At 37.7% G+C, this 13,171-nt stretch overlaps 1 pseudogene; it reads left to right on the forward strand.

Moving 5' to 3' along the window:
* The first annotated feature begins 192 nt into the window (after window positions 1–192).
* On the forward strand, window positions 193–1,167 carry LOC130837155 (olfactory receptor 2T3-like; annotated as a pseudogene).
* The last annotated feature ends 12,004 nt before the right edge of the window (window positions 1,168–13,171 follow it).

The raw sequence follows: 13,171 nt of genomic DNA on the forward strand, positions 1-13,171 counted from the left end.
AAAAATAAATGAGATTTACAGAGTGAAAATAACTTTGTCTATTTATACAGTTGTTACATCCCCAGTTCTGTTTCATAATCTGCTCTAAAATTGGGGCCAAAATGAAACCTGGCCTCTCTGAGATTTGCACATTTGACTTTGCATCAAAAAAACGACTCATTTTCTTCCTCTGTAAGAATTATAACCAAGACCATGTACTCAGGGAATCAAAATTCACAGAATCAAACAACAAATGATGTTTTCATCCTTGTGGGACTATTTGGTGAAACCAAACACACCATCCTCCTCTACATTGTGACCTTCATCTTCTTCTTGATGGCCCTAGCCGGGAACGGCCTCATCATCATCCTCATCCACCTGGAGCCCTGCCTGCACACCCCCATGTACCTCTTCATCAGCCAGCTCTCCCTCATGGACCTCATGTACATATCTGTGACTGTGCCCAAGATGTTTATGGGCCAGGTGACAGGAGACCATACAATCTCTCCCTCAGGTTGTGGAATCCAGATATTCTTCTATCTGACCCTTGCTGGAGCTGAGTTTCTCATCCTGTCTGTCATGGCCTATGACCGATATGCTGCCATTTGCAGACCTCTCCATTAACCCCTGCTGATGAACCAGAGGGTCTGTGTATGTCTGGTGTCTGGATGCTGGTTCCTAGGAATGGTGGATGGTTTTGTGGTCACCCCCATTGCCATGAGCTTCCCCTTTTGTCATTCCAGAAAAATCTTAAGTTTCTTCTGTGAGGCTCCTGCCCTGCTGAAGTTGTCCTGTTCTGACATCTCCCTCTACAAGATGCTCATGTACCTGTGCTGTGTTTTCATGGTCCTCATCCCCATTGTGGTCATCTCAGGCTCATATGCCCTCATCCTGCATCTCATCCACAGAATGAGTTCATCAGAGAGCCGCAGGAAGGCCTTTGCCACCTGCTCCTCCCACATGATTGTAGTGTTGCTATTCTTTGGTGCCACCATCTACACCTACATGCTTCCTGATTCTTACTACACAGCCGAGCAGGATATGATGGCATCAGCCTTTTACACCATCATCACCCCTGTGCTGATACCCCTCATTTACAGCCTATGGAATAAAGATGTCACAGGGGCTCTGAGGAGCAGGATGCAACCAGGGCTGAGCCTAAGAAAAATTGTTAATGGGAAAGCCTGAGGATGACCATATATCTTTTGCCTATTATTCCTCGCTCCCTATTTCTCCTCAGTTTCTCTGTTTCCAGGGCCCCCAACACTGAGTCCAGTTATAACTTTCTTCTCTCTTATGTTTGTAGCATTTCTCCTCCATACTGTTTAATCATCATAATGTATTTCATTTTGTGTAATGTCCTTATACTATTTTTATCTATGAGGCAGTGGTTGACCTAAAGAAAAATACACATAATGCCCTTTTATCTGATCTCCCATCCCAAGTTTATTGATCATTTTTGTATAAGACATGGGTGTGAACACCTTAATCCTTAATGTGGCTCACTAAAAAGAAGCCAGATCCCAGCATAACCCTGGAGGTAACCTTGGGGTTTTCTCTGCTCTGTAATACTCTTCAGTTGCTAATTCACAAGCAGCAACCACAGTGTTCCAATGATTACTGTTATATATCAGGAGGAACAATGAACATGTTACTTTTCAAATATTGAATGTGAGATTTATGGTGTAAATACCAATGTTTTCAATACTACTTGACTATCAAGACTATTTAGACCAAATACCAATCCACATTAAAGATCCCAAGAGTTAATATGTTCATCTAACTTCACAGACTATAAGGGTATGTAAAAAAATTAAAACTAATTTCAACTTTCTTTATTCATTAATTTATTATAGAAAATGGGCTGCCATGTTTAAACTAAATATAACATCTTCAAGGAGGATGAAAGTATATCTAATCCTAATCTTCTTAGTCATTTCCTTCTAAAACAAAGAGAATGAACAAAAAGTTTTGAGGATATTCACCAGTTTTTATTTCCTTCATAGTATATCACACTGCAAATAGAATGTCTGTAAGTCTACTAGTAGCATCAAGACACTATTATTTTCATAATGAAAATAATTCACATATCTAGTGTTTCTCAAATGTGAGAAATTAGAAAAAATACATTTACTCTGATTAATGCACAAGTAGCTTCAGGCTCCACATTTTAGTGTCAATAGCACTTGGCACAGAACCCTGATCCTGCCATCAAGGGATAGGCATCGGGTGTTCCCATTCCTGTTGCATTTCAATAGACTCACAAGTACTTTCTTCACATGACATGACAACTGTATACTTTGATTCTCATTTATGATTATTCCTGCAGTACATGAAATTAATTTGTCTGAAATTTGAAATAACTGCACCAAGTCAGGGAAAAAGCAGTACCTGTAAAGTAAGAAATATTTTTGTAGAAGACAGTGAAATTTTAGTTTTAGAAATTGGTGTGAATAAAGAAATAAGAGAAGCAATGCTTCCCAAATGGAAACTATACAAAAGGTGTATTAAATAGTGTTAGTTATCCTTATTATTAGTTTGCTGATATTATTGGATACATCTTATGTATTATATGTCTATAAATTTTATTTCTTCTTAATATGTTTTGGTTTACCTGTTTGTCATTGAGGAGCATAAAGTGAAAAGAAAAAACAAATCTTTAGTTTAAATTCAACCATAAATAGGGTACTGATGTGGTTAGCTGGAATAAAGTGGAAGAGATTAATCTTTGGTTTAGTTCTGGATATGCCTCTTTAGTTCTCGAGAGCTGTGTTTGAACTTGTCCAAGCCCTTCCATTCACCTTACACTATTTTCAGATGGGGAAGGCAAAACTTCCTAATCAAGTTCCTTGAAGAGTAAGTGGGGTAATATGCACAGACAGTCCTAACACCTGCTCCAAACTGTGAGTTCTCTTTCTATCTCTGTAGATCCTACACTGTCTGTTTGCCTTCAGATGGTGAAGGTGTGAGAGATCGTGTAGAGTTACAGAGACCTACAGCTAAATCCTAGATTTGCTACTCAGCATCTCTGTTGAGCTGATTACCCCACCATTGCATTGGTTTTTCTCCACTAAAATAGAATGGGCAACATAAACTTCATCATGGAGACTTGAATATCAAGCAAATTTAATTTACTTGCCCAGTCCAGGGCCTGACCGCTTGAAGAGTCTAGATAAATGTCACCACCTAGTAGATGTGACTACATGAAGGTGACTTTGCCTGTGACTCTGTCTCTGTGTGTCTGTTGTGCTTCTTCATGGACAAGAGGGAACCAATGTAGACTCTGTCACATGAGAGGAGCTCATCAGCTCCCTCTTGAAGTAAAGAAGAATAGATATGGTATTTTTCATCTTCAAATTGGACAGTGTCACATAAATACTTGATTAAACTGTAAAACTGTATTGTGTAAAATTAATTTGTTGTTTTCTTACAAATCTATATTTATCCAATATCCTTTGATAAAAATGATGTGAATGTCATTCTGCCAATCAGACTCTATGAAAAAGCAAATCTTTCTAGACTCTCGTATCATTCAATCATTATTAAACTTTTATGGATTCCCTTCTATGTCACAGATGCTCTGCAGTTCATGAGGGACACAGCAGTGGTCAGGATACAAGCCCTTACCTCAAGGGGCTTATTTGCTAGTGGAGGAGAGAGCTGTGCAGACTTGAGATCCCAGTCATAAGAACTATGAGATGACTCCACCCACAGAACCCTGCAGCATCTAGATGGGAACACAAGATTTGAGCAGTGATACTGAAGTAGAGATGATATACATATAAAGGGAAAAAAAGAATATTTGTGAACAGACATGAGTATAAAACAGGCAGTGGAGATATCAGGAAATTATACATACCAAATTAATTTTGCCTTTACACTGGAATGAACAGGGAGGCTGTAAGTATATATGTTTATACATGGGTGAGTCAAAAATTATCTGCACTCCAGTTGTATTAAAACTTCTGTTGGCTGCACTGTTATATCAGCACTTTCCGTCAAGGCTACTGTCTCCCTAGTCACTGTGGTGCAGGTGTGAATGTGTTACATCAGTTCATTTGTAACTGTGGTGCAAGCAAAAATGGATGTCCCACTGGTGATTTGAAGGAAAGATGAGCTGCCTGCAGTGATCATTTTTTGTGGTCTGAGGGTGTACCTGGAACCATTATTTATCGAAGACTGTGTGCAGTGTGGAGAAAGTGTTTTGTCTCAAAGAAGTGTGTATGAATGGACAGAGAAGATCAAGGAAGGTCACAATAATGATAGCCATCAAGAAGGAGCCAGATTCACTTCTGATGAAGTGAACACAGCAGTGCATTCATGGCTTGCAGCTCAGCCTAAAACATTTTTTAATGAGGGACTATGAAAGCTTGTTGACAGATGGATAAAATGTATTGAAAAGCAAGGAGAAGAAAGATGGTGGTGAAGTAGAAGGACGTAGAATGCATCCCTCTCCACAGATACATCAAGAATACACCAAAAGATGCAATAATTCCCACAGAGAACCAGCTGAACACCAGCAGACAATATCAGACACCAGAAAGGACTGCAAAGATCCTGACATAACTGGGAAGGACAGAGGGGGAAAAAAAAGGAGAAAGAGGTAGAGAAGAAAGGAAAATGACGGGTCCCACACCCTGGGGCAGGGGGATTTGAAACAGAGGGGAGATTGCCGAATTCAGGGAAACATCCCTTATCTGACAGGGAAATCCCTTCTCCAACTGGGAATTTCCCTGGGTCAGAAGGGAGGCCTTTGGGACTCTTCAAAGAGGGTGAAGCAGCTGACCTGTGGCAGACAGGAAAGAGTGAGAAACACATGGAGGGTCCGCACCACGGCTCAGCTTTTCTGGACTTAGACATCAGTTCACAGCTGAACAGGGGGTCTGGGAGCTGGAGTGTGGGAACCAGAGAACTGGTTCAGGGTGAGAAACATTGTTGGCAGTGAGGAGACAGACTGAGAGGACAAGAGTGAAGAAATCCACAGCAAAGAGTGCCTATCACGGAAAGCTAGGTGGCCATGGCAGCAGCTTGATATTGCTGACTTATAAGCAGGGTGGAGGAGCTGCATGCATAGCCTCTCTCTTGGCACCTGTGACAGACAAAGGAAGGACCCCTCTGGGCTGGGCTAATGCACTCAGGGATAACAAAGGCCCCCAGGCAGGGCTGACCTAGAGTGCCTGCAGCCGAGAGCCAAAAATCCGTAGAGTGGCCCAGCTCTGGGGAAATTCTGTTTACACCTGAGCCACTGGCATCGCTCTGCAACAGGTAATGCCAGAGCTGACTGAGCCACCATGACCCAGGCAGGGTACCATGGCAGAGTTGTAGCAGGGGGGAGGAGTCGCGGTTGGAGTCGCTCTCTTGGCCTGAACTGCCCAAGCCACCATGACCCAGGCAGGGCATCACTGTTTACTCACTTCCAGGGGAAGGGGCCACTATTGTACTCTCTCTCTCACCACAAACCAGCACTTACAGATGAATAATAAAGGAAGCTCTGCTGGTTACAGAGTAATACAAAAAGCCCAAGGTGGGCAGAAGGACACATAGCTGAGACCCAAAGGAAACAGAAATATTATTATTAAATCTATTGATCTGGTCCATTCTGGGGTCAGTTCTAGTTCTGTTTTGTTTTTCTTTTTCTTTTTTTATTATTTATGATCTTAGTCCTAAGGGATCTGCACATTTTATAACATATTTTTTTTCTATTCTATTTTTATTCCATTTTTATTTTTAGCTTTTCATATATTTCTATTTCTAGCTAAGTTTTTTGCAGTGCTGACTGTATCTCTCCTACCTTCTTTTCTTTTCTATCTTTTACAGATTTCTATTTCTTTCTTTTTCTTTTCATATTTCCAGTCACACTACACTTTTCTGTTGCCATGTCTTCTATCCTTTTTTAGTTTATTTTATCTTAATATACTTAATTTTTTTAGCTCTTTATTGGAATATATTTGCTTTACACTCTTGTACCAGTTTTTGAGGTACACCAAAGTGAATCAGCTGTATTTATAGATATATCCCCATATCCCCTCCCTCTTGCAACTTCCTCTATTAATGCCTGTCCTGGCCCTCTAAGGCATCACCTATCATCAAGTTGATCTCCCTTTGTTATATACTATTTTATCTTAATATACTTATAAGCAAATTCATCAGTCTCCTCTGTTTTCTTGCTTTATTCTCCAGATGAAACACTGCTCTGGTTTTTATTGTTAGGTTTTGTCTTTATCTTAGTTCTAAGTATAACTGTCTGATTTCATTCTGAGAATCTTCAGTCTGTCTGGTGGTACTGTTGCTCTTTATTATATTTGATCCTAGCTTTCAAAATCTCCCTGGATTTGTGTTTGTGTGTGTGGGGGGGGGGGGATTTTTGTTTGTTTTTTTGTTTTTTGAACTTCTCTTGGTTTTCTCTTTGATTGTCTGCTGGCATACTGGGGTACTTCTCTCAGGTCTTTCAAGTGCCTTATGTTCTATTGGATTCAGTATTTGTGTGTCTTAAACATGTATGTGTTTCATTGACTTAGTATTTGTTTGACTCAACACTCTGCCATTAGTCTGGGGCTTGGACAGCCATCTTTAAAGCCCTTTATTGCCAGGATAAGCAATTTTTGAAGTCTAGACTACTCAATCAGAAGTCAACTAGGAGGCTCTGGGGAGGGAGCACTGAATCCAGGATGCTAGACCACTAGGGAGTCCTCAGACACAGGGAAGATTAATTGCAGAGAACTCTCACAGAGCCCAGTATCAGAGTCTAAGATTCAGCTTTGTCCGATTGTCTGCAACTGCCAGTGCTGAACACCACACACCAAACTACAAACAAGACAGGAACACAAACACACCCATCAGCCACAGACTACTTAAAGCCATCTTAACCTCACAGATACCCTAAAACACACCTCCTGACATGGCCCTACTCATTAAAGAGAAAAGACACAGAGCCACACACCAGAAAGCAGACACCAGAACCGCAATCAAGAGGAAGCCTACTCAAGACACTGGACAAATCCCACCACTAGGGGTAGAGGGCAGAAACAAGAGGAATTACTACTAGGCAGCATAAGGAAAGGAGACAGAAAATCCTATAAATTAGACAAAATGAGAAAACAAAGAAACACCATGCAGGCAAAGGAGCAGGAAAAAAAAAAACACAAGACCAAATAAATGAAGAGGAAATAGGAAGATTGCCTGAAAAAGAATTCAGAGTAATGATAGTAAAGATGATCCAAAATCTTGATAACAAAATACAGAAAATACAAGAAACAGTTAATAAGGACTCAGAAGAACTAAAGAGCAAACAAAAAGTAATGGACAACAAAATAACTGAAATTAAAAATACTCTAGATGGTATAAACAGCAGAATAATTGAAGCAGGTGAATGAATAACTGAGTTGGAAGATAGAATGGTGAAAATAATGACCACAGAGCAGTAAAGCAGAAAAGAATAAAAAGAATGGAAGATGGTATCAGAGACCTTTGGGACAACATTAAGCACACTGGCATCCAAATCATAGGCATCCCAGAAGAAGAAAAAAAAAAAAGAAAGAATCTGAGAAAATATTTGAAGAGGTTATATTGGAAAACTTCACCAATATGGGAAAGCAAATAAATAATCAAGTCCAAGAAGCACAGAGACTCCCATAGAGAATAAACCCAAGGAGAAATACACCAAGGCACATATTAATCAAACTAATGATAATTAAACACAAAGAAAAAGTATTAAAAGCAGCAAGGGAAAAGCTACAAAGAACATATAAGGGAAAACCCATAAGGATAGCAGTTGATCTTTCTGCAGAAACTCTGCAGGCCAGAATGGAATGGCAGGATATACTGAAAGTCCTGAAAGAGAAAAACCTACAGCCAAGCATACACTATTCATCAAGAATCTCATTCAGATTTGAGGGAGAAATCAAAAGCTTTACAGACAAGCAAACTTAAGAGAATTCAGTACCACCAAACCAGCCTTACTACAATTGCTAAAAGAAACACAAGAGAAGGAAAAGACCTACAAAAACAAACCCAAAACAATTAAGAAAATGGTAATAGGAACACATGTCAATAATCACCTTAAATGTAAATGGATTAAATGCTCCAACCAAAAGACAGAGACTGGCTGAATGGATACAAAAACAAGACCCTTCTGTATGCTGCCTACAAGAAACCCATTTGAGACCAAGGGATACATATAGACTGAAAGGAAAGGGATGGAAAAAGATATTCCATGCAAATGGAAGTCATAAGAAAGCTGGAGTAGCAATACTCATATCAGAAACATTAGACTTTAAAGTAAAGACTAATACAAGAGACAAGTAAGGACACTACATAATGATTAAGGGATCCATCCAAGAAGAACATATCACAATGGTAAATATCTATGCACCCAACATAGGAGCATTTTAATACAGAAGGCAAATGCTACCAGCCATAAAAGGCAAAATTGGCAGTAACACAATAATTGTAGGAGACTTTAACACCTCACTTACATCAATGGACAGATCATCCACACAGAAAATAAATAAAGACACACAAGCTTTAAATGATACATTACACCATCTCGATTTAATTGATATTTATAGGACATTCCATCCAAAAACGACATATTACACGTTCTTCCCAAGTGCACATGGAACATTTCCAGGATAGATCACAACTTGGGTCACAAATCAAGCCTCAGTAAATCAAGCAAATTGAAATCATATCAAGCATCTTCTTCTATTCCACAATGCCATGAGTGAGACTAGATATCAATTACATGAAAAAAAATATAAAAAATATAAACACATGGAGGCTAAACAATATGCTATGAAACAACCAAGAAATCACAAAAGAAATCAAAGAGGAAATCAAAAAATATTGAGAAAAAATGACAATGAAAACACAGCAACCCAAAACCTATGGAATGTGGCAAAAGCAGTTCTAAGAGGGAAGTTTATAGTAATACAGTCCTACCTCAAGACACAAGAAAAATATTGAACAAACAACCTAATCTTACACCTAAAACAATCAGAGAAAAAAGAAGCAGAACAACAACAACAACAAAAAAAAAACTCAAAGTGAGCAGAAGGAAAGAAATAATAAAGAACAGATCAGAAATAAATGAAAAAGAAAGGAAGGAAAGAATAGCAAAGATCAATGAAACTAAAAGCTGGTTCTTTGAGAAGATAAACAAAATTGATAAACCATTAGCCAGACTCATCAGGAAAATAAGGGAGAAGATACAAATCAACAGAATTAGAAATGAAAAAGGAGAAGTAACAATGGACACCTCAGAAATACAAAACATCATGAGAGACTACTACAAGGAACTATATGCCAATAAATTGGATAACCTGGAAGAAATGCATAAATGCTTAGAAAAGTACAATCTTCCAAAACTGAACCAGGAAGAAATAAAACATATGAAGAGACTAATCACATTATGGAAATTGAGACTGTGATTAAAAATCTCCCATCAAACAAAAGCCCAGGGCCAGATGGCTTCACAAGTGAATTCTATCAAACATTTCAAGAAGAGCTAACACCTAACCTTCTCAAACTCTTCCAAAATATAGCAGAATGAGGAACACTCCCAAACTCATTTACGAGGCCACCATCACCCTGATACCAAAACCAGGCAAAGATGTCACAAAAAAATAAAACTACAGACCAATATCACTGATGAATATACTGGCAAAAATCCTCAAAAAAATACTAGCTAACAAAATCCAACAGAACATTAAAAAGATCATACGCCATGATCAAGTGGGGTTTATCTCTGGGATGCAAGGATTCTTCAATATATGCAAATCAATCAATGTGATACATCATATCAACAAATTGAAGGATAAAAACCATATGATAATCTCAATAGATGCAGAAAAAGCTTTTGGCTAATTTCAACACCAATTTATGATAAAAACTCTCCAGAAAAAGTGTATAGAAGGAAATTACCTCAATATAATAAAAGCCATATATGAGAATCTAAAAGCCAACTTCATTCTAAATGGTGAAAAAATGAAAGTATTCCCTGTAAGAACAGGAACAAGACAAGGTTGTCCACTCTCACCATTAGGATTCAACGTAGTTTTGGAAGTTTTAGCCACAGCAATCAGAGAAGAAAAAGAAATAAAAGGAATCCAAATTGGAAAAGAAGAAGTAAAATTGTCACTGCAGATGACATAATATTGTACATTGAAAACCCTAAAGACTCTACCAGAAAACTGCTAGCACTAATCAATGAATTTAGTAAAGTAGCAGGATACAAAATTAATGCACAGAAATCTCTTGCATTCCTCTACACTAACAAAGAAAGAGCAGAAAGAGAAATTAAGGAAACTCTCCCATTTTCCATTGCCACAAAAAGAATAAAATACCTAGGAATAAACCTAACTAAGGAGGCAAAAGACCTGCATTCATAAAATTATAAGACACTGATGAAAGAAATCAAAGACAATACAAACAGATGGAGAGACATACCATGTTCTTGGATTGAAAGAATCAACATTGTGAAAATGACAGTACTATATCCAAAGCAATTTACAGATTCAACACAATCCCTATCAAATTACTGATGGCATTTTTCAGAGAACTAGAACAAGAAATCTTACGATTTGTATGGAAACACAAAAGACTCTGAATAGTCAAAGCAATCTTGAGAAGGAAAGATGGAGTTGATGGACTCAGGCTTCCTGACTTCAGCCTATACTACAAGGCCACAGTGAACAAGACAGTATGTTACTGGCACAAAAATAGAAAGGAAGATCAATGGAACAGAATAGAGAACTCAGAGGTAAACCCAAACACATATGGACACCTTATCTTTGACAAAGGAGGCACGAATATACAACAGAAAAAAGACAGCCTCTTCAATAAGTGGTGCTAGGAAAATTGGACAGCAACATGTAAAAGAATGAAATTAGAACACTTCCCAACACCATACACAAAAAGAAACTCCAAATGGATTAAAGACCTACATGTAAGGCCAGACACTATCAAACTCCTCGAGGAAAACATAGGCAGAACACTCTATGACATACATCAGAGCAAGATTCTTTTGGCCCACCTCCCAGAATAATGGAAATAAAATCAAGAATGAACAAATGGTACCTAATGAAATTTAAAAGCTTTTGCACAGCAAAAGAAACCATAAACAAGACAAGAAGACAACCCTCAGAATGGGAGAAAATACTTGCCAATAAAGCAACAGACAAAGGATTAATCTCCAAAATATACAAGCAGCTCATGCAGCTTAATACCAAAAAAAGCAAATAACCCAATCCACAAATGGGCAGAAGACCTAAATAGACATTTCTCCAAAGGAGACATGCAGATGGATAACAAACACATGAAATGATGCTCAACATCACTAATCATTAGAGAAATGCAAGTCAAAGCCACAATGAGGTATCACCTCACACCAGTCAGAATGGTCATCATCAAAAAATCTAGAAACAATAAATGTTGGAGAGAGTGTGGAGAAAAGGGACCCCTCTTGCACTGTCAGAGACAATGCAAGTTGGTACAGCCACTATGGAAAACAGTTTGGAGGTTCCTTAAAAACTAAAAATAGAACTACCATATGACCCAGTAATCCCACTTCTGGGTATATACCCAGATAAAGCCATAATCCAAAAAGAAACATGTACCATAATGTTCATTGCAGCACTATTTACAATAGCCAGGACATGGAAGCTAGCTAAATGCCCATCAACAGATAAATGGATAAAGAAGATGTGGCATATGTATATACAATGGCATATTACTCATCCATAAAAAGGAATGAAATGGAGCTATATGTAATGAGGTTGATAGACATAGAGTCTGTCATATTGACTAAAGTAAGCCAGAAAGAGAAAAACAAATACTGTATGCTAACTCATATATACGGAATCTAAAAAAAAAAAAAAAAAAATGGTCCTGATGATCCCAGTGACAGGGCAAGAATAAGGATGCAGATGCAGAGAATAAACTGGAGGACACGGGCTTAGTGGGGCAGAAGGCAAAGGGGAAGCTGGGATGAAGTGAGAGAGTAGCATAGACATATATACGCTACCAACCATAAAATAGATAGCTAGTGGGAAGTTGCTATATAACAAAGGGAGATCAACTCGATGATGGATGATGCCTTAGAGGGCCAGGACAGGGAGAGCGGGAGGGAGTCAAGGGAGGGAGGGGATATGGGGATATATGTATAAAAACAGCTGATTCACTTTGGTGTACCTCAAAAGCTGGTACAACAGTGTAAAGCAATTATTTTCCAATAAAGATCTTAAATATATATATATATATATATATATATATATATATTCTACAGCCAGAGTGCGGATAATTTTTGACTCACCCTCTTCTATTAAATTAAATTAAATGTATTAAACTAAAATAAATATACTAAACTAAGTGCATTAAAATAAATTCATTTATATATAATATATAAAACATATTTTAAACTATTTGGTTGTCGTCAAATTTCCAATTACTCCAAATCTAGAGTAAGTAGTATACCATGCATTACATATATATGTATATAATTCATTAATATAATGTTAAATGTATATTAAGTATATTAACAAATAAGTATTAATTTTTCAATATTTACTCTAGAATTAGCATAATTGGAGATCAGAAGAGGGCAAGGATAGAGGCAAATATACCTAATAGATAGTGATTCCACATTCTGAAAGAGGATGTATGGGAATACCCTATTTCACAAAGTTTGAAAATTTCTGGATTATCTTATTAAAAATTTTCCTCCTTTTCTGTATTTCCATCTGTCACCTTAATAGAGATGTAGTACATTTCATTCGAATACTTCTTCAAAATATTCTTGTCTTTAGTCTTCTATATTCTTCTAATTATTTGCATTCTTTCCAAAATTAAATTATATTGTGAAAAAAAATTGGAAAAAGGTGTTTTGCTTTAAAGACTGTGATTTATGAAATGTATGTAAATTATATCAGTCTGTATTTTGTGAATAAAACAAAGCTACTAGCAGTGCTCCAGGACTGAAGAATTTTATATCAGAATAGGACTTATATAAACTTGAGCAGATGGAGGGTAGGAGATCTGTCAGCCTTCACATGGAGGTTTGCAAAAATATTAAGTCACCACTTGACTTTGAGAGACTGGCTAGGGTGGAAAAGCGTGAGGCATGGAATTATCTGAAGCTTCCTGCTTTGGATACTCAAGGTGAGACTAAATCATAAGAACTCTGGAAATGTCTGTA

The sequence above is a fragment of the Hippopotamus amphibius genome, chromosome 15, assembly GCF_030028045.1.
Source record: "Hippopotamus amphibius kiboko isolate mHipAmp2 chromosome 15, mHipAmp2.hap2, whole genome shotgun sequence".
In the NCBI taxonomy this organism is placed as follows: domain Eukaryota; kingdom Metazoa; phylum Chordata; class Mammalia; order Artiodactyla; family Hippopotamidae; genus Hippopotamus; species Hippopotamus amphibius.